This window comes from Notamacropus eugenii, chromosome 5 (assembly GCF_028372415.1).
Source record: "Notamacropus eugenii isolate mMacEug1 chromosome 5, mMacEug1.pri_v2, whole genome shotgun sequence".
In the NCBI taxonomy this organism is placed as follows: domain Eukaryota; kingdom Metazoa; phylum Chordata; class Mammalia; order Diprotodontia; family Macropodidae; genus Notamacropus; species Notamacropus eugenii.
Window position 1 is genome coordinate 199298553 of NC_092876.1, and position 25590 is coordinate 199324142.

The 25590-nt window shown below is 40.5% G+C and overlaps 1 long non-coding RNA gene across 2 annotated transcripts in view; it reads left to right on the forward strand.

Moving 5' to 3' along the window:
* Window positions 1–25590, forward strand: part of LOC140505653 (uncharacterized) — a 45259-nt gene that overhangs the window by 1858 nt on the left and 17811 nt on the right. Inside the window, exons 1-2 of one of the 2 annotated variants that reach the window (XR_011967594.1) lie at window positions 1–146; window positions 20326–20466. The exon at window positions 1–146 is cut by the window's left edge and continues 1858 nt beyond it. This is a non-coding gene — a long non-coding RNA (uncharacterized lncRNA). The remainder of the gene's footprint in view (window positions 147–20325; window positions 20467–25590) is intronic. The other variant, XR_011967593.1, reaches the window with a different exon arrangement.

The following is a 25590-nucleotide window of genomic DNA, read 5'->3' on the forward strand; positions in this document are numbered from 1 at the left end:
CCACTTTTGAAGGTGGGCACTGGCCACAGGAGCTGTGGGACTTGTAAGTCCTCACCTGCCCAGGAACGTGGACCAGACATACCAGCCCAAGGAGTCTGGTAGGACGAGGATGCAGTCCTGGGAAACCCTTCTCTGCAGAGAGAAAGGTGTGCAGTGTTCCTGACAGGAAACAGAGCTCTCTGTCCATAGGTGAAAGACCTGGCACCGTTTTGTAGGCTTTATTTCTGCTAGTAGAATGTTAACTCCTTCAAAGCAGGGCTCGTTTTCCCCTTTTGTTTCCCTCATGTTCTCAGCACCTAGAACAGTGCTTGCCAAAAAAGGAGGTTCTTAATAGATGCTTACTGAATTACTTTTAAAAGGATGGTAAGTCAACACTTCGAAAAGGTAGCAACAGTCACCCAGTCATGACAAGAGTGGTTCCATCAAGGACAAGATAAGCTAAACTTACCATAATTCTCCCTCTTTCTTGAGTAGTGGTACTAGGTGTTTGTGCTTCATTTTCGAAGAAGACCATGAGGTCAGAGAAATGATGACATGACTTGCACTTGACTTTGTTTTGAGTGTGGAGAGGGGGTGCTGTGCAAGGTCACCAACCTTACTTTCTCAGTTTTAGCAAAGCATTTGATTAGGCCTCATGTTTTTTCATGGAGAAGATGAATACAAATGGACCAGATTATAGTTCAGTTAGGTGGATTCACAACTGGTTCAGTGGCACTTACCCTAGGTATCTGTGCCTGGCCCTACTGTTGACCATTTTCATCTACAGCTTAGATAAAGGAATAGATGACATGCTTATCAGATTTGCTTGGGCCAGGTGTGGTGGTGCACACCTGTGATTCCAGCTACTGTGGAGGCTGAAGCTGGTGGATTTCTGAGCTATAATAGGCTGTTACTGAGTTGTGTCCAACTCTTAGTAGCCTCTAATTTTCTTGACAAAGGTACTGGAATATCTTACCATTTCCTTTTCCAGCTCGTTTTACAGATGAGGAGCTGAGGCAAAAAAGATTAAGTGACTTGTCCAGAGTCACAAAGCTAGTACGTGACTGAGACCAGATTTGAACTCAGGCCCTTCTGACACCACCATCTATCCATTCTGACACCACACATCTATCTACTATACCATCTAGTTGCATTCTTTCAAATAGATATTTTTTTTCTTCTAAAGACTGAGTCTCTCCATTCTCCCAGGATGCTGGTGCAGGGACTACTCGTAAGATGATTCCATTACCAGTGAACCAGAAACTTTAACCTACTCCATTTCTGACTTGGATGGGAGAGCCCCAATGTAGATCATTTGCAGTCAGTCTCCTCTGCTCCTGAGAACTCAACATTCTGATGCAGAGTTTAGTGCAGATGGCAGAGTGGATAAAGCTCTGGTCTTAGACTCAGCAAGATTCATCAACAACAACTAGGAGGGATAGCTAACACAGTGGATGACAGTCAGGACCCAAAAAAGGTCTTCACAAACTAGAACATTGGACTGAATTTAATAAGATGAAATTTAATAGGATATAATAGGAATAAATGGAAAATCTTATACTAGGGTACAAAAAAGAGCATCTTCCTAAGTAGGAGATGAGGGTGACTTGGTCAGATAAGTTTTGTGGGGAAAAAAGACAGAGGGATTTTTGTTGACTTCATGAGTTCATTGGCTATAAGCTTGCAATAGCAAGTAGATTATAAGCGAAACGTGACTCAACAACATGATTTGGCAGCCAGGAAAACTAAGGCCAAATTGGGCTACATTTTGAGGTACAGGACCAGGAAGATGTTGTCCTCACTGTACTCGGCCCTGGTAACATTACATCTTGAATCCTGCATTCAGTTTTAGGGGTGTCAGATTTTAGGAAGGCCACGGATAAACTGGGGAGTATCCAGACAAGGCACCCAGAATGGGGAAGGAGTTCAAGAACACATCAAAAGAGGATCTTTTTAATTAGGATTATTCTGTTACCCAGGGTAGAAGTTGCAAAGAGACTAATTTAGACTTCATATTAAGAAAAACTACTGAATTATTGTGTTGTCCAGTTGTTTCAGACTCTCATGACTCTGTTCAGGGCTTTCTTGGCAAAGATATTAGAGTGGTTTGTCATTTTCTTCTCTATCTCATTTTACAGATGAAGAAAGTGAGGCAAACAGGGTGACTTGCCCAGGGTCACATGGCTTGTGAGTATCTAAGGCCAGATTTAAACTTAGGTCTTCCTGACTCCAGGTCCAGCACACATTGTTCATGTGTGGGATGGCTTCTGAGATTCTGTAATTGTGTGCCTCTGGGGAAGGGGAAGGGAATAAACATTTATATAATAGCTACTATGCGCCAGACACTATGCTAAGCACCTTTTACAAATATTACCTCCTCACAACAACTCTGGGAGGTAGGTATTATTATTAAGGAAACCAAGGCAAGCACAAGTTAAGTGACTTGACTAGGGTCACACAGTTAGTAAGCATCTGAGGCCCACTTCCAAGCCAGGTGATCTCTTCACTGTTCACCACCTGTCTTATTACTTTGCTCCAGGGACTCCTTACTACCTATGTGGCCTTAGCGAAATGACTTCTGTTTTCTTTGCCTCCGTTTCTTCAACTGTAAACTTCTAACAGTAACATATGGGTTTTCAAAGTGCTTTTACTCACAAGAATCTTTGGTAGCACAAGCAGTACAGGTAGATAATATAGGAATTTTTACTCCCATTTTGTAAGATGAGACAACTGAGTCTCTGAGAAGTTAAATGATGAGGGGTTTGGACTAAACATCTCTAAGGTTTTTTCTAACTCTAAATCCTTAGGGTTAATAATATCACTTTCATCACCAAATTGCTGTGAGGTACAAATCAGAATGAGATAATGTACATAAAGCACTTTGCAAACCTTAAAATGCTATATAAATGTTATGATGCTGCTATTGTAAATGATCACATTCATGACAGCAAATTTTAATACACACTCACTCCCCTACAGGCTCATGAGAGAGAGCGGTGTGTGAATGTGAGGTTCTGAATTTGCCTAGGGAGCATATATTGGCTGAACACAGCTCTGAACAGTTTGGCCCAGACCTGGTCTTAAACTGGGTCTTCCTTCAAGGGATGAGGAAATGATGATTATCTTCCCCAAATTCTCTTCTGTTACACAGGAACTTGGTGTAACATGGATTGATAGAATCAGAATGGAGGGTGTCTAGCACTGCATTTGAGAAAAGTGTGGAGGGCCTTATTACTTCCCAGGCATGTCTATCCATGGGTCCTGGTCAAGGCATGGTGATTGTGGGGGGTGTTATTTAAAAAGGGACTTGTAGCTGAGGGAGAGGGAAACTGTAGGATGTATTAGTTCTCCCTTCCTTCTCTCTCCATCTCCCTTTACTTCTGGCTAACTTCTCATGGTAGAGTAGATGGGAGATGCCACCTAGTCCACACTTGGGATTCACTGGCTCCCTATATTAAGCAGTGTCTTAAAAGGGAGTCTTCCTCCAACTCTGGAAATTTTGATTGTGTTATCCTTCTCATTGGATGGGAGAAGTATTTCCTAGCTCATTTCTCTCCTTTTACTGCACAATCTGCACCCTCCTATCGGCTATTCTCTTGGTTGTACCTTTTTCTCACCCTAGACCTTGATATCTAGGAAATTTACAGTGGCTCTCCTTGAGGCTCAGTGACATAAAATGGGGACCGTACCCTGCAGAATTACATACATAGAGCTGTCCTTTCTTCTGGCTAACCACCTGTGTTGGCTTAGCACTAAGTACTTAGGGCTTTGGGATGACAGTCATCATTCAGTGATGGCAGTGGGAGAGAGACTGCTTTGGGCTCTCTCTTCTTCCTTTTACCTTCTCATATGCTAAGTACCTCTCTTTTCACTGAAATTCCTCTGAAGGGGTGGGGAAGGGCCCAGGATATGATGTCTGCCAAGTACTTGGTAGCTTGGCTAGGTGGGCTGAACCTAGGCCTTAAGACCCTAACCTGCCTTTCCTACTTTGTACTTCCTTGGACATAGGTATTGAACAGCACTCCTGAGATGTACACTTCCAACCTTTGATATAACTTTATGAGTTTGGGAAATCTGGAGATCCTGTGTCCTTAGTCAAAGTAGAAAGTATCATTTCTATATACACTGTAGCACTCCTTGGAGAAGAAGATAACCACCTTTGGAGGAGGAATCCTGCCCACGCTTGCTAGGAGGTGTAAATTTGGAAGGGGCTATTTATACAGTGTAGAGTTGAAATAAAATTCAGCAATCTAATAAACAACACCATCTTGATGTTTTAAGTATCAACTTTCCTGGAATGTATTGGTTAAATTATTGCTGCTCCTTGTCAAATTTTCTATTAATTTGTGCTTGTGGGTCTTGTGTGTGATAGTTAATCATTTTTTTGTGAGTAGTAGAAATAAATAGCTACCCTATACCTGATCAAGTATCTTTGTATTCTTTTACTTTGGTGAGACCCTAGACATGAGCCAAACCTAAGTTTAGGCCACTCCCAGAACCAGTAGAAGTTGTTTATTATTACAGAAATATATAGTAGATTCAATAAGGGTTGGAATTTCTAGTAGGTGAGGGTCCAAGAGCTAATTCTGAATGGATAAATTTGGACTAACTATATCCCTTTGAATAATGAGACAAATGAGACTACCCAGGGAAAGGCTAAGCTGAGGGATAGGTTGTCTCTTCTCTGAGAATAGGAAGCTTGACACTCTCAACACTCCTTTCACAAGTGGGACAGAATATGTAACCACCAGGTTAAATGTGGGATTTCCCAGAGTTTGGCCTTTTTTGGTGAATACAATCAAGTTTTTGGCTCCCAATGCCATTTGTTGACTAAATTTGATTTCTAGTGACCTGCCTGGTTTGGGAGTAAAGTCTAAACTGAATGAGGTCTTGAGCTGAGAATGTATTATCCATACCTTGAAAGCAAATATACCATGACCACCTTGAGGGTGGAGTGGCAGAACCCTGCTATGTTTATTAAATGCAAAGCTAGATTGTGAAAGGGGCTGGTGATATAAGTCTAGGAGGAAATACAGAGATGAGTAAGACAAGGTCTATGACTTTAAGAAGTAAGAAGCAAACTCAAATGATGATAATACAAAGTAGACTAAGGAAGGGACAAAGTATTATATGAGAAAATTCAGAAGAGGGTGAGTTCATTCTGATTGGTGGGAGGCAGGGTCAGGAAAGGCTTCACTGAAGACAGAATATACATTGGGCCTTGTAGATGAATGGACAGGACACAGGGTAAGGCATGAACAAAGAAAGATTTGTATGTAGACATAATCAGATATTGATGAATAGCTTGATTTGATTTGAACAGAAAGTACAAGGGGGAGATCAGTATACTATAAGGCTAGATAGATAACTTAAATCAAATGTGTCAAACTCCTGGCCTGTAACAGTCCCATGCATCCCCTGGTTTAACAAAAGTAGATAAAAATATAATACAACATAGATAATGTTAATTTGTGTTTTTTAAAGTCAATATATAGCTCTATAGGAATCCCTTTCTATTTGAATTTGACTCCACTGGGTTACCTACATATTATGGTTGTCCTTGAATGCTAGACTAAGAAATTTGATCTTATTTGCTAAATATAATAACTGATATTTGGCTTTAATGTTTTCAAAGTACATAATTATGTCACAATAACCTTGTGATGTAGATTCTACAAGTATATTTCCCATTTGACAGATGAAGGAACCAAAAATAGATGAAGGATCATGACTTACTCCTCTGTTTCCCCTTAGACCAATCACTAGCCCCTTTCACTACCTAGCTCTGTGTTTAATAAACGTGGTAGTCATCTGCCACTCCACTCTCAAGGTAGCCTTGGTATATCTGTATTCAGTGTATGAATAATGTATGGATAATTCTTAATCTTGAGGTTTAGAATGATAAAATCAAGTCCGTACATTGGGAAAAATTAATTAGGTCACAGTGCAGGGGATGGACTGGTGGGGGAGACACTGGAATAAAGTAGACTAGCTCAAGTAGTAAGTAAAAAAGTTATTGTTGGCAGTGGGGGGTGGTAAGGAGGAGAGGAAAGGTTGGTAAAAATGGAGAAAAGGGAACAGATATGATAGAGATCTATTTCCCAAGATCATCCTCTTTCTACACATCTCTCTTGTGTTCTACAGATGATTACCCACAATATCTTTCTAGTTTTCAATCTCTATCTACCGGTTCTTTCCCTGCTTCCTATAAACATCCCTAACTATCCCCCATCTTTAAAAAAAAAACCCTCTCTAGATCCTCCCATGCCAGAGTTGTTGGAATACATCCTCCCTTTCTTAGCTAAACTTGTTGAAAAAGTTGTCTCTGCTTAAGGGCTTGACTTTCCTCTCATTCCCTACCAAAATCTCTATGGTCTGACTTTCAACCTTGTTATTCAAATAAAGGTTATCAGCGATTCCTTAATGGCCAAATCTTTTGGTCTTTTCTCAGACCTCAGTCTTCTTGACCTCTCTGCAATGTTCAATACTGTTGATTACCTTTTCCTTTTGTATACTTTCTTCCTCTCTGAGGTTTTGTGATTCTGTTTTGTCTTGATTCTTCTTGGTTCTAACTATCTACTTCAGTTTCCTTTGCTGGATCTTCACTGATGCCATGTCCATTAAATGTAAATTATCCCCCAACACTCTGACCTAGGGCCTCATCTCTTTTCTCTTTATACTGTCTCACAGGACTATCTCACTTGCTTCCCTGAGTTAAATTATCAGCTCTATACAGGTGACTCCCAGATCTCTGTATCCACTCTCTCATTTCTGTCCTTCAGTCCTACATCTCCAACTGCCCATTTGACATTTTATTGTCCTTTAGGCATCTTAATTCTACATATTTGAAACATTATCTATCCCACCAAACTCCCCTACTACTATTGAAAGAACCAATCAATCAGTACTTACTAAGTGTCTATCTACTGTGTGCCAGGCACTGTGCTAAGCATGGGGATACACTAAGAGGCAAAAGACAGTCTCTGCCCTCAAGTATAACGGAAGAGACAACAAGCAAACACATACAAAACAAGCTATATTCAGGACAAATAGGACATAATTAAAGGAGGAAAAGCATTAGAATTAAGAAGGATTAGGGAAGGCTTTCTGTAGAAGGTAGAATTTTAGTTGGGATTTAAAAAGGAAGCCAGGGAAGTCAGTAGTCAGAGTGGAAGAGGGAGAGTGTTCCAGGAATGGGGGACAGCCAGAGAAAATGTCCAGAGCTGAGAGATGGAGTGTTTTGTAGTGGAGTGTCCAGAGGCCAGTGTCACTGCATTGATGAGTATGTTTTGGGGAATAAGTTGTAAGGAGACTGAAAAGGTAAATGGGGATTAGGTTATGAAGGGCTTTGAAGGCCAGACAGAGCATTTTGTATTTCTTCCTGGAGACAATAGGGAGCCACTGGACTTTATTGAGTAGGGGAGTAACATGATGGGACCTTCGTTGCTTCTTGTCATCCAACTTTGATGTTATTCTCAACTCTTTTCTCTTATCCCCCCACATACCACAAGGTCTCTCATGGATGACTTCTTTTCTCAATTTATACAGCTACAGCTCTAATTCAGGCCATTATTACCTCTTGTGAAGGCTATTACAATAGCTTTCTAACTATCTTCCTCTAGTCCAGGGAATCCTTTTATTAAAGGAGTATTTATTTTTATTTTTATTTAATTAAATTAATTTATTTGTTTTCAGTTTTCAATAATTACTTCCAGAAGTTCAAAATTTTCTCCCCCTCTCTCCTTCCCTTCTTTCTCCCCTAGATAACATGTAATCTTGTATGGGTTCTACATATACATTTTTATTAAATACATTTTCACATTAGTCATGTTGCATAGAAGAATTAAAACGAGTAGGAAGAAACCATGAGAAAAACCAAACCAAACCAAACCAAAACAGAACATAAGACAAAATAGTCTGCTTTAGTTTGTGTTCTGATTCCATAGTTCTTTCTCTGGATGTGGATGACATTTTGCCTCAAGAGTCTTTTGGGAATGTTTTAGGTCCTTGCATTGTTGTGAAGGGCTAAGTCTATCAAAAAGAGTCCTTGTACACTGACTGTTACTGTGTATAATGTTCTCCTGGTTCTTCTCATTTCACTCAGCATCAGTTCATATAAGTCTTTCCAGGTTTTTCTGAAGTATGACTGTTCAATTCTTATAGCACAATAGTATTCCTTTACATTCATATACCACAACTTGTTCGACCATTCCCCATTTGATGGCCATCCCTTTGATTTCCAGTTTTTGGCCACCACAAAAAGAGCTGCTATAAATATTTTTTGTACTTGTGGGTCCTTTTCCCATTTTTATGATCTCTTTGGGATATAGCCCTAGAAGCAGTATTGCTTCATCAAAGAATATGCACATTTTTGTACTTACGGGATTATTTATTAAAGGATATTATATTGTTCTGTGAAGTTTAGATTCAGCCAAAGAGCCATAACTGAAGACCTAGAGGGCCACATGTGGCCTCCAGGGCTCAGGTTCCCCACCTCTGCTTAGCCTCTTCCTCACTGTGATCCATCTTCCACATAGCTCTCAAGCTTTCCCAGTCACCAGTGAACTCAAATAGGACTGTGTGCTTGTTCACATGCTTTTTAGCATGATGTTTTTAGCTATGTTGTCAAATGCTTTCAATGAGGATGAATATGGCAGCAAGGTCAGCTACTGTACTGATGGTAAATTCTTCAATTTGGAAAGGCTACAAGCCAAGACCTAATGCAGGGAGTGGCATGATTTTCTGTTTGCAGATGATTTTGCACTCAGTGCAGGCTCTGAAGCTGAGATGCAACAAAGTATGGATCAATTCTCTGTTGCTTGTGCTAATTTTGGCTTAGTGATTAACACCAAGAAAACACAGGTGCTCCATCAGCCACCACCACACCATCCATTGGTTATAGCAAATGGAGAAGTTTTGAATGCTGTGGATAAGTTCACTTACCTTGGTAGTGTACTTTCCAGGCATATACACAGTGACAATGAGGTTGATGCATGTATTGCCAGAGCTAGCTCAGTGTTTGGGAGACTCCAAAGAAAAGTTTGGGAGAGAAGAGGTATTGGACTGATTACCAAAGTGAAGGTCTACAGAGCTGTCATGCTGACCTCATTGTTGTATGCCTGTGAAACCTGGACAGTCTACTAGCACCATGCCAGGAAACTGAATTGCTTCCATTTGAATTATCTTAGCAAGATTCTGAATATCACCTGGCAGGATAAGGTATCAGACAGGTCTTTAACTGAACTGCCAAGCATTCAAACTCTGCTTCAGAGAGTGCAGCTCCGATGGGCTGGCCATGTTGTTCAAAGGCAAAATGTACTCTTGCCAAAAAGACTATTTTATGCAGAACTCACATGAGGCAGGCAATCACATGATGATCAGAAGAAGTGATACAAGGACACTCTCAAGGTCTCCCTTAAGAACTTTGGAATTGATTATGTGACATGGGAGACAATGGTATAGGACCACCCAGCATAGTGTGCCCACATCAGAGAAGGTTCTGTGCTCTCTGAGCAAAACAGAATTGAAGAAGAAATGCAAGATGTGCAAATTTAGAGAATCTGCCCCAAATATTCACATGGACTATTTATGCCTAACCTGTGGTAGAACATTCTGAGCACGTATTGGTCTGATCATACAGTTGGTCATACAGTAACTTGACTCTAGCATAGTGATATCATTTTTGTTCTCTTCCAGAATGAAGGACAACAACCTAACCTTTCATATGTTCTATCCTATATGTGGTGATTATACACACACATTTATGTATATATACATATATATGTATACATATATATATGTGTATATATATACATATATATACACATATATATATGTATACACATATATATGTATACATATATATATGTGTATATATATATATGTGTATATATATATATATATATATATATATATATATATATATATATATATATATATATATATATATATATATATATATATATGTTGTTTCTTCCATCAGAATGTAAACTTGAGAGCAGGAGCTCTTTGGCTTTTTTTTTTTTAAGTATCCTCTACACTTGTGCAATGCCCAGTATATAGTAAATACTTAGGAAATGTTTGTTGATTGATTGCTATTGCATAGGTAGAATGGATAGGACTTGGAAATTGATTGAATGTGAGGGGTGAGGGCAGGATATGAAACAAAGATGCCTTAGCTTTCCAGCCTGGGAGACTGGGAGAATTGATGGCATCATTAATGGCATAGGGAAATCAGGAATAGGAAGCATGTTTTGAGAAAATGGCCAGTTGGTTTTTAGACATTATGACTTTGAGATGTCATTAGGACATCCAGGAAAACATTTCTAGGGAGGCAGTTGGAAAAGTGAGTCTGAATTTTGGGAGAGATGTGATATATAGACCTGGGAGTTGTCTGTAAAGGCGATACTTCAAGGATGCATCACACTTGGCCAGAAGTAGGCTCCTCCAGGTTTCCATATGGTCAACCTGGAAGTACAATTAAGCATGCTCTTTGAGGGAGAGGGGATGGACCTTTCTAGGTACAGAGTGTAAGAGAGTATCAGGGATGGGGATGGAGGGTCAGCCCTGCTGCAGAAAGGTTAAGAAAAATGAAAAGCTTAGAAAAAGCCATTGCTTTTGATGATTAGCAGGCCATCAGTAACCTTGAAAGAACAGTTTTAGTGGAATATTGAGGAGCAAAGCTAGACTGCAAATATTAATAGGAGGTAAAGAAATGAGGGGCACTTGGTCTAATTTCTTTCTCAAGAAACTTATAGGTAAAATACAGGGAAAGAATACAGGTCAATAACTTGAAAGAGTGGCAAGTCTCAAGGGGGAGACTTTTGGGCGGACATAGATCTGAGCATGTTAATAGAGGGAGACAAGGAGATTGTAGAGTGGGAGATGGTAAAGGTCCTTGGTGGGAAGGAAGCAAGGAATATATGGTGATTGGCAGAACAACGTCTTCTTAGAGATAGGAGGAGCTAAGATCAAAGGTCTAGGAAGAGCTTTGCAAGGAAAGCATTTTTCCTGTGAAAAGTAAAGAGAATATGGAAAGGATCAGGATGACAGAGACATTTTTAGTGTGTGAAGGAGGGGAGTTGTGGTGTCTCTCAGTGGGATGGCCTTGAACTCTGTAGAATAGTAGCTGGGGTCATCTGCAGAGAATAAGTTTTGGGATCAGAGTGGGTAAGGACACTCGAGAGAAGATTGGGAAATGGGATAAGAAATTGATAGGCCAGGAACAAAAGGGTTACTGAGTAGCTATCAGGAACCTGCTGAGACTGCGTTATGTGAGTTTATAATGGATGAAAAGCTCTCATTCAGGCATTTGGTTGATGGTAACTAGCTTTTTAATAATGGTGGTTGTTTGAGGAGATTAGAGCCTTTGAAATAAGGATAGATTTTCATCTTGTCTGGGGTGGTTTAAAAGTAATTTTTATGGCAGAAAGTGGCCAAGACAACTTGCTAAAATCATCCTTTCTGGTCTTGTGATTCTCTGATCCTCAAGGATGTTGAAAACATGAAGAGAAATTCTCATTCATTAATTTTTCCCTACCTAAAATCACAAGGACCTATTCCTAAGTCAATGAACCTTTTCTGGGCATCTAGTTATTTTCAACACAGGTTGTATGAGGTGTTCAAAGAGGACTAGCACCTCTGGTGTGAGGGCTTGCTGAATTTTTTTTAGGGCTGCTCATCCACTTTTGGTGTCCACCTCTCACCCAGCTCTCACCTGTGGCTCCAAGAAGCTGAAGTTTGCTCAGCCACACCCCTGTAAAACTGTTTCAACAAATGGACTAAACCAGGTTGAGGGTAAATGACAGGCCTCTAACTGATTGGTGAATTAGGGAATTTGTACCCCAAGCATGTGAAGATTTCCCTCAGTGGAGGGCAGAAGAGAAAAATTTGTTTCCAGGGCCATGAAGGTGGCCAACGCAGGCATTGTGGAGCCCTTAGAGCTTGGCCAGACATTGGAGACTCCCAGCATCATCCATTGCATCCTAGGCTTTCACCAGTTGTTTGGATTCTTGTTCTGCCACTGGACTTCTGCCACAGGACTTTTGTGTGGCTCTGTCTCACTTAAATCCACTTCACCCAAGTTAAGATCTCACCCAGGACAGCATTGGTCTTCTTCAAAAACAGAGGACAAACAACAATGATGCCTTGAAAAGTGGCTTTGGAGACAGAGTCTTCCTCCCCTGGGGCCTGGGTCATAAGGTAGCTCTTGAGGGGTGGAAAGGAAAGAAGATAATGTATTAAACACAGAAAATAGCCTTTAGGATCTATTGAGGCCTTCCTCATGTTGTATCTGAAGGTATTTGGCCAACTGGCTTGATGATAGTTTTTATCTATAGGGGGCCTTGAAGTTAAGAATCTGCTGAATATATTAACTAGCCGTATGGTTCTGGACAGGTCACTTAATCTTTATTTGCTTCTGTTCTCTCATCTGTAATATGATAGAAGAGGGGAAGCATGATAATAGTACCAGCCACCCAGGGTTGTGCTGAGAATAAAGTGAGTTAGTATATATAAAGCGTTTTACAAACCTTAAAGTACTATGCAAATGGTAGCTATTATGAGTTATGAATTATTATTATTAATTTCCTAAGCCTCATTGTCACCCTGTCTTCATATTCATATGGGAGTTTTTTTTTAAAAAAAGAAAGAAAATAGCATTGCTGAGTAATTTGTGACCTTTAACATGGTTTAGATCGCGGGTGTTTAGATACTTCAAAGAACTTATAACAGAGACATCAAGAAGTAGTCAGAACCGACAAGCTGTGCCCATCGAAGCCAACAGTGCCAATACTAAAAAGCAGCAGCAGTACCCCTGGAATATAGATAGAGGGCAGTAGGCATTTATCCTCTGGTCTTGAGGGCTTCATGTTCTGGGCTCAACGATTGCCTCATGATGCAACAATTCCATTATCAGGCCTTTGCAAAACGTGTGGTTTAGTTTTGCCACCAAAGGGGAATTACCACACCAGACATCCAAGGAAATTTCTACATGTCAAAAACAGCAGCAACAAATCTGTAGAAGCAGAATGGAGAATTTTCAAAAAGTGTTTCAATCAAAAATATCTATTACTCTGATAAAAACAACTGGGTGGCAGTATGATATATTAGGACCTTGGAGAAGGCGTCTGTCTGAGTCCTGGCTATGCTCTCTCCTGCCTTAGTTTTCCCATTTGTAAAATGATGGAGTTGGAATAAATGACCTCTAAGGCCCCTTCAGGCTTTAAATCAATCAAGCATCCGGTTTCCTCATTTCTAAAATGTGAATAATAATAATGTCTACTTTTCTGACTTTATAGGGTTTTTGTGAGAACTGAATGAAATAATGGGGGTAAAAGCTGAAGCATTATAAAAATGCAATGGAGAAAAATGGAGCCCCAAATTCTTTCTGTTATGTTTAAGGCAGTAGATTCATCCAACTCTAATTTGTAATTTATTTCCAATGAGCTCTGTCTTTAAAAAGAACATTGTCTATATCCTTGTGGTACTTACAGTGCACTAGGATTAAATACTTTAAAAAAAAATAATTTTTTATAAATTTTCTATATATAAATATAAAATATATTTTATTTTTTATAATTAAAAAGTAAATACTTAAAAAAAATTCTGGAATCTTTTTACTTATATTCTAGATGGGGTGTTGGGCCTGGAGTCAAAGATCTGAGTTCAAATCTAGCCTCAGATACTTCCTGGCTGTGAAACTCTGGTTAAGTCACTTAACCTCTGTTTCTTCATCTGTAACATGGGAATGATAATAGTACCTGCCTTTGACCTTGGATATTTACTAGCTGTGGAACCTTGGACAAGTCATTTAACCTCTGTTTGTCTCAGTTTCCTCGACTGTAAAATGGGGATAATAATTGCTCAAGTTGTGAGGATCAAGAGATGATAATTGCAATTGTCAACCCTTAGCAGAGTTCCTGGCACAGAGTAAGCACTATGTTAATGTAATGGGACAGCTAGGTGGTGCAGTGGAAAGAGTACCAGTCCTGGAATAAGGAAAACCTGAGTGAAAATCTGACCACAGACAGTACTAGCGGTGTGACCCTGGGCAACTCATTTCATCCTGTTTGCCTTAGTTTCCCCACCTGGAGAAGAAAATGACAAATCACTCCAATACCTTTGTCCAGGAAACCCCAGATGGGGTCACAAAGAATTGCACATGACTGAACAGTAACAACATCTAAATGTTAGCTCTTTTTAATTCACTGTGCATGTTAATAGCTACCATCCTTCAGTGTTGTACCTCACTGGACTTAAGTACTATCAATGCAGAATGTCATAGCTTTTGGTGTTAGAAGAGTCCTTTAAAAATCACTTAGTCCAAGCAAATGTGGAAAGTGAAGCCTGGAGAGGTTAATGGAATGGCCCAAGGTCACACAGCCACTGAGGCTTTTTGACTTTATGTTGAGGGCTCACGCTGGTAGTTCGAGGTCGGACTGTGCAAGTGACATGTAGCTTACTGTGGAAGGGGAGGGGACATTGGGGAAGCTGGGTTAATAATGATGATGATGATAATCTGCATTTATATTGTGCTTTAATGCTTTCAAATTATGTTATATATATTATCTCATTTGATCCTTACAAAGAAAGGAATGATTTCTTTTAAATATGCAGGAAAATACTGTTGATACCACACCCAGGCAGCTTGGTGCTACAAGTCATTTAATTTTCCTCTTCCTTCCTTCCTTCCTTCCTTCCTTCCTTCCTTCCTTCCTTCCTTCCTTCCTTCCTTCCTTCCTTCCTTCCTTCCTTCTCTCTCTCTCTTCTTTCCCTCTCTCTCTCTTTCTCTCTCCCTCCTTCCCTTCCTTCCTTTCCCTCCCTCCCTCTTTCTTTCCTTTCCTAAAATCTTTGTTTGACCCCATGCACTTAGAAGCCCATAGATAGAACAACGATTCCCTGCCCAAGCTCCACTCAATGACTGTTTTTGGACCCTCCAGGCTTAGAGTGATATCAATAATAACTGTTTCTGGTCAAAACAACAACTTTGAGGCTCCTGCCCCTCCCTATTTAAAGGGGCCATCCCCTCACTACTTTTTAAAGGGGCCTATTCACTGAATGGGTATTACCAAACTTTAAGTGAGTAACTGAAAAAGTCTTAGGCTAAAAGGCCAAAGTCTCTCATTGTATTCTGGGCTGTCTCCAGTCATCTTGATGAATATCTAGTCACTGGATCCAAATGGCTCAGGAGGAGAAAATGAGGCTGGTGACCTTGCACAACCCTCCCTCACTCAAGTCAAAGTCAAGTGCAAGTCATGTCATCATATCTCTGATGTCATGGTCCTCTTCGAAAATGAAGGACAAGTACAACAACACTTAACCTCAGTTAATGAAAGTAATAATGGCAGCTACCTTCTAGGGAGAGATTTAAATGGGATAATATTTGTAACACACTTGGCACAGTGCCTGGCACACAGTATGCACTTAATAAAGTGCTTTTTTCTTTCTTTCTCTGGTTCAAGAGGAAACAGATCCCTTTAATGTAGTTCAGACAGTGTATGGCTCAGTTTTAAGTACTACCAGGTTACAAAGAAAATAACTGTTAATTCTGTGAGCTAGGAAGACAGAACTGCTTATAAAGCTTCAGAAGAAATGCTTTGTTAAAGAAATTGTATCAGTCTATTTCAAGTCCTGCAGACTTCTTCCTCTTTTTGGGAACCTTTTTTATCTGTCTTGATCACATGTTTTAAAAGACTGTGTTACATATTCTGTTGAAAGCTACAAAGAATAGAAATGTTCGCCAGCTAGTGAGCCCATCTGTACAAAGACTAACATGGCATGGTAATTTTGATAAAAGTGGAACGGTCAGATTGACTATGACTTGGGAACATTGGATTTTTGACCAATTTGTGGGTCTGTCAGTGACACACACTGAAGGCAAGCACTGAGCCTTTGAATGGGGCTTGTCATTTGATACTTGTAACATACACAAAGTTTGTCAGTGGGATATCTAAAATGATTCTCAACTGATAATCTTGAAGGAAAGCATACCCATGGGGGTTCAAGCCAGTGGCATTAGAGAATCATCCCTGAACCTTTTGGGTCCTCTTAGAGCCCAAGTGGGAGATGAAGCTTGCTCTAGAATAGGAGACCTTTAATAGAAGCCTGGCTTCTATTTGTGTGAGAATTGGAATAAGGATCTTGGGAATTTATATGGACTCCAGTTGTCAGACATGACAAATGAATTGGGCTTTTTATTTAACTTAACAAAACATTTTTTATATATAGGGAAGGGTACTAATTGGGAAGGGAGATTGAATCAATGGGAAGTGATGTCAACGTAGGTGAAAAAAGGTATCTATGAAACATTAAAAAAAACCCTCTGGGTATGTGAAACTTCTGTTGTTGTCATTTTTCAGTTGTGTTGGACTCTTCAAGACCCCAGTTGGGATTTTGGTTTGCCAATTCCTTCTCCAGTTCATTTTACAGAAGAGAAAACTGAGGCAAGCAGGGTTGAGTGACTTGCTAAGGGTCATATAGACAGTAAATGTCTGAAGTTGTATTTGAACTCAGGACAATGAGTCTTTCTGACTCCAGAGCGCTATCCACTGTACCACCTAGCTGCCCTCAAAACTTATGAAGCCAATTTATCATTTTAATTGGCTTCTTATTATCCTGTACTGCTCTAGGGTCAAAAAACAAGTGTTCCTTTTTATTTTTAATTAGTAAAATAAGACTTGTTTCAAAAAGAGCCCATTATGGAGAGCCTTTGGACACACATAAAATGCAGCACTCATTGTCTTTTGACATCAGTTATGATTTGGAATAAGTTGAACATTTCTTTCCTCCTATGAATGTTCATCTTTAGGATCTAGCTTAAATTCAATTCCCAACCTAAATTTCAGAAAGAGTCTCTTTCTCTTTTGGTAATGACAGTCTCAAACAGATTCCCCTCAGAGGAATTGTTCCTTGTTCATTGCTGTCCCATTACTAGAGCTATATTTCTATAGATCTCATTTGTATCAGCCACCCATAAATATTGCCTCAAGTGGAAGACTGCCCCTTGTCCATTCCCAAATGCTCTACAATTCTTTTTTATTTTTCAGTTAATAGGAGAGTTTCAATCAATTGAATCAATCCATCTTTAATTTTTGACCTCTGTTGGTATCTTGGTAAATGGTTTTTAATAACTGGCTCTCCAAAAAAAGTGTGACACATTTTAAATTTTATCTGTATTACTAACATTCTCTCTTTTCCTTTCTTAATTCTAAGCAGTCAACAAAGCTATTGTTTTGATTTGTAGTGTTTGTCATTTATGCTCACTTTGAAGATTTAACAGTTGGCTCTCCTGAGTTGGTTAGAGCTAGCTTCAGCACACCCCTGCTATAATGAGTTTTGTGTAATCATGGGATTTAGATCTCAGAGACTTGAAAATCATCTTTATGGTACCCTCATTTTACCCATGAAGAAACTGAGGTCTCAAGTGGTGAAAAGACTTCTCCAAGGTCACAGAGTAAGTTACAGAGCCAGGGTTGAGAATCAGGGCCCCAGACCCCAAGTCTGGTGTTGTTCCTATCCTGGCATGGCTTCCTGACAGTATAACTTTGAAACCCTTCTGCTTCTGCCTTGTGTCTGATTGTTCTCCGTTAATTTGCTAGTTCTGGCCTGCTGCAATCACTTTCCTTACATAATTCGTCTAACAGTGTTGATTGGAGAGGCCTTCCCTCCTAAGGGAACCTCATTCTTTGAGTTCTTGTTGTGAAACTTGATGGTGAATATGTGTGAATTTCATTTGCAAAGTTGGGGATTCTTTCCCTGCCAGTCATCCACAGGATAAAAGCAAATACACATGCTTTGAGGTATGTGAAAGAAATTTAGGTATTTTGATTCCAGGCAGGGCTCTGTCCACCGTACCACCTAGCCAGGCAAGACTAAGTTGACATCTCCCCTCTGGGTTCCAAAGTATCCGAAAGATTTGGGATTTCTTTTCTCTCCTTCCAGCTTCATTTTACTCATTGTTATGAGGCAGTGACTAGTAGTCCAGTTTCATTTAAACACTTCATATCAATTAGTTTTTACAGTGTGGCAGCTAGGTTGGTTGTTCAATGGTTAGAGCACTGAGCCTAGAGTCAGGAAGATGAGTTCAAATCTGACCTCAGACACTTACTAGCTGTGTCTCCCTGGGTGAATCCCTTAATCTGTTTGCCTTAATCCCCTGGAGAGGGAAATAGCAAACCACTCCAGTATATTTGCCAAGAAAACCCTGTGGACAGTATTGGTGTGAAATGGTCCATGGGCTCATGAAAAGTTGGACATGACTGAATAACAACAAGTTTTTACAAAGGAATATTTACTCAAACATATAGCAAGAGGAAACATGGAACCATTTTACCCTATATCTCCACTTCATTTCATTCTCTGAGGGAGTAGGATCAGTTCCTCTGTAGTATTGTACATAAGCTTACAAAGTTTATGGACAAAAGTGCCATGACTGGCAGATGAATCTTCATCTCAGCTTCTGCCAGCCTGGATCTGGAAGATAACTCTTTCATTTGCAGGGCATTGATGCTGTATTGACTACAACAAGTAGTCTAGAAGCCAGGCTTTGAAACACTGGGATGCCAGAGCCTCCTCATGATAATCTTTTGAACTCATTAGGCCATAAAGTTCTTCTCCCTTCAGTTGGAATGGGAAAGAAACAGAAAGGCCAAGGGATAATGTCTGTTTCATGAGACTGTGTGGCCTCAGAGTGGAGATGTCAGGAGCAAGAGTCCTCTAGATTTCCCAAGAATAAATGAGACAAAAAAGATGGTGGCTGATGCTGACGGGTGCTGATGGATATTTTTGAATGTCTCCAAAGCTAAGCAGAGTCTCCCTTTCACCATGTGGTTGTCTGACCAGAACCATTGACAGAATGCTCCAAAGTGTCTGCAAGTCACTCTCCTTAAGCATCATTATGATTCTTCCAGAAGCAAGCTTCTTTATATCTAATATGTGCAAAGATAGCATGAACCAAACATGCTGAGAGGATCTGTCCATGTGTCAGACGATGCTCATACTGAGGTAGAAAAAAGGAGAATAACACATTTACAATTCCAGAGTTGTGAGTTACCCTGAACTCATGTGCCTTATTGAAAAGTTAATGTTGTGTATGCCCACTCTCCCCTACAGATTCTGAATTAATTGGTGACGGGGTTCTAGGTTATATATGAATTGTGATATGTTTATTAAATATTCATTTGCTTTAACATGAGTATCTTTTACAGCCTTTTATCTTTTGTATTATTGCTAAGTAAATGTGCTTAAGATTTAAAAATATCATTATTATGAGTGGCTGGTTGGGTAAATGGAAATACATTGGTGGGGACTCAAGAACGAGAGTAGTGAGTATATTTCTCCTTACTGGGGTTACTCGTAGGACAGTGAGAGAATTTGAGTATAAACATATGTTGATAGATTTTCTCTGGGAACCTAGACCTGCTACTGTGAGAGCAGATTGGAGAGAGCGAGGCAACAAAGAGAGTTGGTCACTTACCTATGTGAGAGGTGTGAGATGCTACAGATTGAGAGGACCACTTCATTGACCTGTTACATAAAAGTGTTTAAACTACTTGGGAAGCAATAGGGAGCCAAGGAAGATTTTTCAGCAGAGAAGTGACATGACCTGATAGGGAAGATTAGTCTGGTCTAGTATAAAAGACAGATTGGAAGCAGGAATATCATAATAGCACTAATAATATCTTGAATTTAAATATACTTTACAAAGCATTTATTATTTAAACAATACTTTAAGGTTTCCAAAACACTGTCTCATTTGACCCTAATAACAACCCTGAACTTAGTTAAGGAATTTGCCCAGAGTCATCTGGTTATTAAGCGATTAAGGTAAGATTTGAACCTGGGCCTTCCTGACTTCAAGTCTAGCACAATATGCCACATTGTGTTAGAAAGTTAATGAAATTGTCCAGGTTGGTAGCAATGAGGACCCGTAATAGGGTGGTAACAGTGGGATTAAAGAGGCAGTTTTGTGTACAGTTACCCTCTCAAAAACAATTCTATTTCCCTTTGCTGGGTCATCTCAGTGGGGATTCAATGAACATGTATTTAATGCCTGCGAAGTGACTGGATTCCTAAACCTCATTATTGGAGACTTCATGCTGCCCCAAATATAAATCAAATACTATATGTGCTGGCAGGAATCTATAACATTTATAAGAGTTCTTAAACCTGTAGAGCAGATTAGACTTTTAATTTGTCCTGAAGCTTGATACCTCATTAACACCCGGAGTTTGCCTGCTGATCTTACAATCAATCCATCAAGTATTTGCTGAGCTGAGAGCAAACTTTGCTGTGCTAAGTGCTGGGAGGAATCACGTATGATGTCGCTGACTTTCTCTCTTCTTTCAGGGATGGAAGTTCTCTTGCAACTATTTAACTCTCAAGTTGGGACTATTTCTTAGTCTTCTGGACACTTCATAAATATCCCGGGAGATCCAGGCTGCCTGAAAAAGCACAAGGGAAACTCTCAGCATATCCCTGACTCTGGAGGTAGAAGAATTTCATCTTACTTGCGGGCAGAGATTGCCTATGATGGACTGGGAGAGGAGGGAAACTTTGATTACCAGCCACAAAGAATACCTTTATGAGTGAGGTGGACGGTTACCTGGGCTTAGCAACAGGAGTTCAAAGCGGGGCTTCTCTCTTCCATTTCCTTCCTCATAGTTTAGTTCAAGGTAATATGCATGGTGCTGGTACTATGGACTAGGGGCATAATTTACTTCCCTCAGTTAAAATATCTTGGGGAAGATTGGGTAGGCAAGTGAGGTGGGAAACAAAAGCTCTTGACCTAGGGAGGTCCTTTTACAGGCTGACTGGGAGAGTCTATGGGCCTAAGAAAGGAGTCTAAAATATATTGATTAGACCTAGGAATGCTTGAGCAGTCTCTTCACAAAAGAATGCCCCCTTTGAGGAAGAAGCTCCAGTTTCAGAAGATACCTTGTACAAGGGGCAGAAGCTGTACTGTGGGATGTCCCAATCCCCAGTGGCCCCTTATGTTTAGGTTGCCCAGGTTTGAAATGCCCCTGGAAGCTAATGACAAGTCATTGTAAATTGGCTTTGGGACTTCGGTAATACTTAAGGAGACATTTAGGTAAAAGGAAGTGTAAAGTACTTACATTTTTCACTTAAGAGGCATAAAGAAATTCTTCAATCCATTGTATTGACAATGCATTTTTGCATATTGTTAATATAATTTTGCTTCTTAACAGGAATATCTTCCTCACCCATTAATGGTTCTGCCCTTTTAGGGGAGTTTGATTAGGAAAGATTTGTAGGAAGGCCCACACCTTTTGTTAATTTTCTAATGAGGCACTGGTTCTCAAGGGTTGTGATGCCTTCTGGCTCTGAAAAGTGTATATATACTCTGAGGGTGAGGTTTTACTTTGGGGCTTACTCCTTGGAAGTGTTTGTTTGGCCAGAGGAGACTCTGGGCAGCCACTAAGGAGCTTTGAAAACCCAAATGTTGGTGCTTCTCTCTCTGGTGTTAAAGAGAGAGAGGGGAGAGCTGGTTCAAAATGTGAATGAATTCACTTCTCTGTAGCCACTGGGAATTTTATTGATGCGAAAGTAGTGGGCCTGAGATTTAGCAAGATGCTAAATAAAGGCAGTAACATAGGAAAAGAACCAGACTTATATAGGATGTTTTTGGGGTTTCCTTATGGGGGGTTGTAGATCTAGGGGAAGTCTTGCAAGATAAAGAAATTTTTCAAGATAAAGGCATCCTTAATATTATTTTTACCTCTCAGGGCACTGTTTCTATCCACATCACTGATGTATGTAATGGTCAGACAGTTGGATCTGTCTGTTGATCTATGATGTATGTATTGCTTTTGTCAGGCAGCTGGAAGCCCTGTCTCTGTATTTTATCTGAAGTTCAGTGTGCTGACTTTTCCCCCTGAACTAAGTGAATTTGATGTATGTGTTTGATTAAAGTGATCATTGACCCCTTAAAAGTTCATTGCCTTTTAAAAAAGCAGACCTAAGAACCTGTGATAGAAGCCTTCCTGTGTACGTTGGAGTCCTTGCTTTCACATCCATTTGATAGAATTAGAGGATATCTAGCTATTCTCTGGGAGACTGGAGACTTTTAAAAGCAACCAAACTGAATCTAAGAGAAAATAGTTCTCTCTGCCAGTTGAGGTTTTCAGCTCTGGCAGTTGAGAAGAGAGCCAGCTGTAGAATAAGAATCCAGTGCTTGAGAAGGTATTTACATTTCTTCTTTTGTCTTTGTAAGACTGGAACCAGGGGGAAAGGATTTTTCTCTCTCCTCTCTTCTTCTCAGGTGATACCAAGCCCAAAAGAGAGTAGGCTCAGAAAGTCCAGAGAATTAGCCCTGGCTGTCTGGAATTGAGCTGCAGAGAGGAGCAGGTGCAGGTATCTCAGTTGAGTGACCTGTCCAGCAGAGATACTGAACCAAGGAGAAACTGTGAGGACACCACGAAAGGAAAAAGGAGGTGCCAAACATATGAGTTGCCTTGGCCATATTTATTTCCTCTGCGCAGGCCTTTCTTATCAGTGTAAGGGTAGGGTAACTGATTTATTCAACCCCATCCTGTTGAATTGGCTCATTGCTAGGCTAGCTAGGCCCAAGTTAACAGAAGTGACTCTATGTTGGACAACTTCAGAAGTTCTTAAGTGCCTGGTACTAGTTAAATCACCTCTAAGGAAGGAATTAAATACTATTGATCATAATAAGTTTAGCAAACTTCATTAATGCAAAGTTAGCAAACTTTCCTAATCACAATGCTCTTATGGTCTGTAAGAAAGGTCCCCTTCCAACTCAGTCCCTGTGAATTGGCCTAATAACCACAATCAGATTTAAGGGCAGAGACCCAGGAGATGTGGGTTATTAATTGGGGTACTCGTACTCATACCACTCATACCACTGCCTGCGTCTCCTGTTGGACTTTAGAGTGGGGTTGCTGCAGATGACTTGTATGCCTGTGAATAATAAATCACCTGACTTGTGATCCTTTGAGTACTTACATTCCTTGTTTATGTTCCTTCTTAATACCACACCAACAATCTCCTCACATATCCCTACTTACTGCCTAGTCAGTCAGTTTCAATCACAGGACCCTGAAAAGCATTTGGTGAACTGAAATGATGCCAGACAATAGCTCTACTGCAATTGATTGAAGGATTTTGTTACCTCTTTGGGTTCTCTATAAAAGCACCGAAATGAGCAAAATTGGAAGAATTCTAGAAATTAGAGCAAGTGAAACTTTCCAGCACACTGCTAAGGACGAACTAATGGGATGATGGAACCTGGACCCTCAAAAGAAAAGACCATATCTTTGAAAGCAACCCAGTCCCTGGATTTTCCCATACATTTCAATAGCGCAGATCACTGGGGCTTTTGCCCAAGGCAACTGTCCCACCCCAGCCCTCCTAGATCATCTAATTAGCTTACTTGACATTCCTTTCACTGTTTCTTTTAACCCACCCCACACTACTAGCATATACTGACCACTCCTTGGTTGGTTGTTGTCCTTTGTTCTCAAAGAGGACCAAAATGACATTACTAGGATAAAGTCAAGTTTCAATATGTCAGACTGTGGCTGATCAGACCAATAGGAGCTCAGAGTGCTCTACCACAGATTGGACACAGATAGTCCATGTGAATATTTGAGATGGATACTCTAAATTTGGGCATCCTAAGTTTCCTCTGAGCTGTTTCAATTCTGCTATGCTCATAGAACACAGCACCTTCTCTGATATGGGCCCACCATATCAGAGCTGAGCAGTCCTGTGCCAGTGTCTCCCATGTCACACAATCAATTCCAAAGTTCTTGAGAGAGACATTGAGAGTGTCCTTGTATTGCCTCTTCTGACCACCATTTGATTGCCTGCCCCATGTGAGTACTCCGTAAAATAGTCTTTTTTGGCAAACAAACATTTTACATTTGAACAACATGGCCAGCCCATTAGAGCTGTGCTCTCTGAAGCAGAGTTTGAATGCTTGACAGTTTGGTTTGAGTAAGGACCTCCGTGTCTGGTACCTTATCCTGCCAGGTGATCCTCAGAATCTTCCTAAGATGGTTCAAATGGAAGTGATTCAGTTTCCTGGCATGGTGCTGGTAGACTGTGCATGTTTCGCAGGCATACAACAATGAGGTCAGCACAATGGCTCTGTAGTCAGTCTAATACCTCTTCTCTCCCAAACTTTTCTCTGGAGTCTCCCAAACACTGAGCTAGCTCTGGCAATGCATGTGTCAACCTCATCATCAATGTGCACATCCCTAGAAAGTACACTCCCAAGGGAAATTACCTTATCCACAGCATTCAAAACTTCTCCCTTTGCTATAACCAGTGGTTTCATGTGTGGATGGTGTGGTGGTGGCTGAGGGAGCACCTGTGTTTTCTTGGTCTTAATTATTAGGCCAAAATTAGCACAGGCAGCAGAGAATTGATCCATACTCTGTTGCATCTCCGCTTCAGAGGCTGCATTGAGTGCACAATCATCTGCAAACAAAATTATGCACCAACATTCCTTCCACTTTGGTCTAGGCTTGTAGCCTTTACAAATTGAAGAATTTGCCATCAGTGCAGTAGCTGACCTTGCTGCCCAGTTCATCCTCATTGAAAGCATTGACCACTCCTTAATCCCATCTAGATCACCTAATTAACCTATTTGATAGTCCTTTCACTCTGGCGCCTGGCCCCCCCCCCCCCCCCCCCCCCCCCCCCCCCCCGATTATTTACCACTCCCTAATCCCATCCATTTCTCTGACCTTTGTGTCTATAAGCATCAGTCTCACTTCCATTAAGCTGTAGATTCTCTAGGAATTCCTGACTCCTCTGTGGAATGCTAATTCAAGTAAGGGTCAAGTGAGCCTCAAGTGAGGCTTTATAAACCTTAAGTTTGCTGGCTAAGCTTCCCAGGAAACTTGCATATGAACACCACATGAAGACTTTTAGGTCAGAGGGGTCTGACTGACTCAAGCCACCAGAAAGCTCCGTGTGGAGGGCGTGACTTCACTTCTAGTGGGTGCATTCTGCTGCTGTTCTGAGGAAATGGGAGGAGAATCTGAGGGAGGGCTTTCTCTTTTTGTGTTTAGGAAAGTGCCTGGCTACTGTCCTGGACTTGTTATTTCAAACCATCAGCTTTCCTTCTGCCCCCCCCCCCCCCCCCCTACTACAGATACTTAAGAAGGAAAACTTTATTGCCTAGTCTATCCTTCTGAGTAGCCTGGAAGCTTCTCCTTTCTTCAGCCCTCAGGAAAATAAAGACTTCTGGCCAGCTGTAGGGTCACAAAGAGAGGTTTCTAGTTACGTTCTTATCGGTGTTTATTCAGCACTTCAGTGCTGGAGTATTTGCACTGCACATTGTTACTGGATAATACTTCATTTAGAAGATGTAGCCTTTATCCACTCCAGTCTAATTATGCATGGCACCATCATCATTATCAGTCCTAGTTACCTTCTTTTTGTTTGGTGTTTAAGTAACTTTACTGAAAAAAAGTACATTATGAAATTTCGAATTTACATCATTCCAGCTCTGTTAATGCAATAGAAAAGAATTTATTAAGGGTTTGCTATGTACCAAGTACTGTGCTAAACACTAGAAATACAGAGAGAGAAATGAAATGCTTCCTTATCTCAAGGAGAATT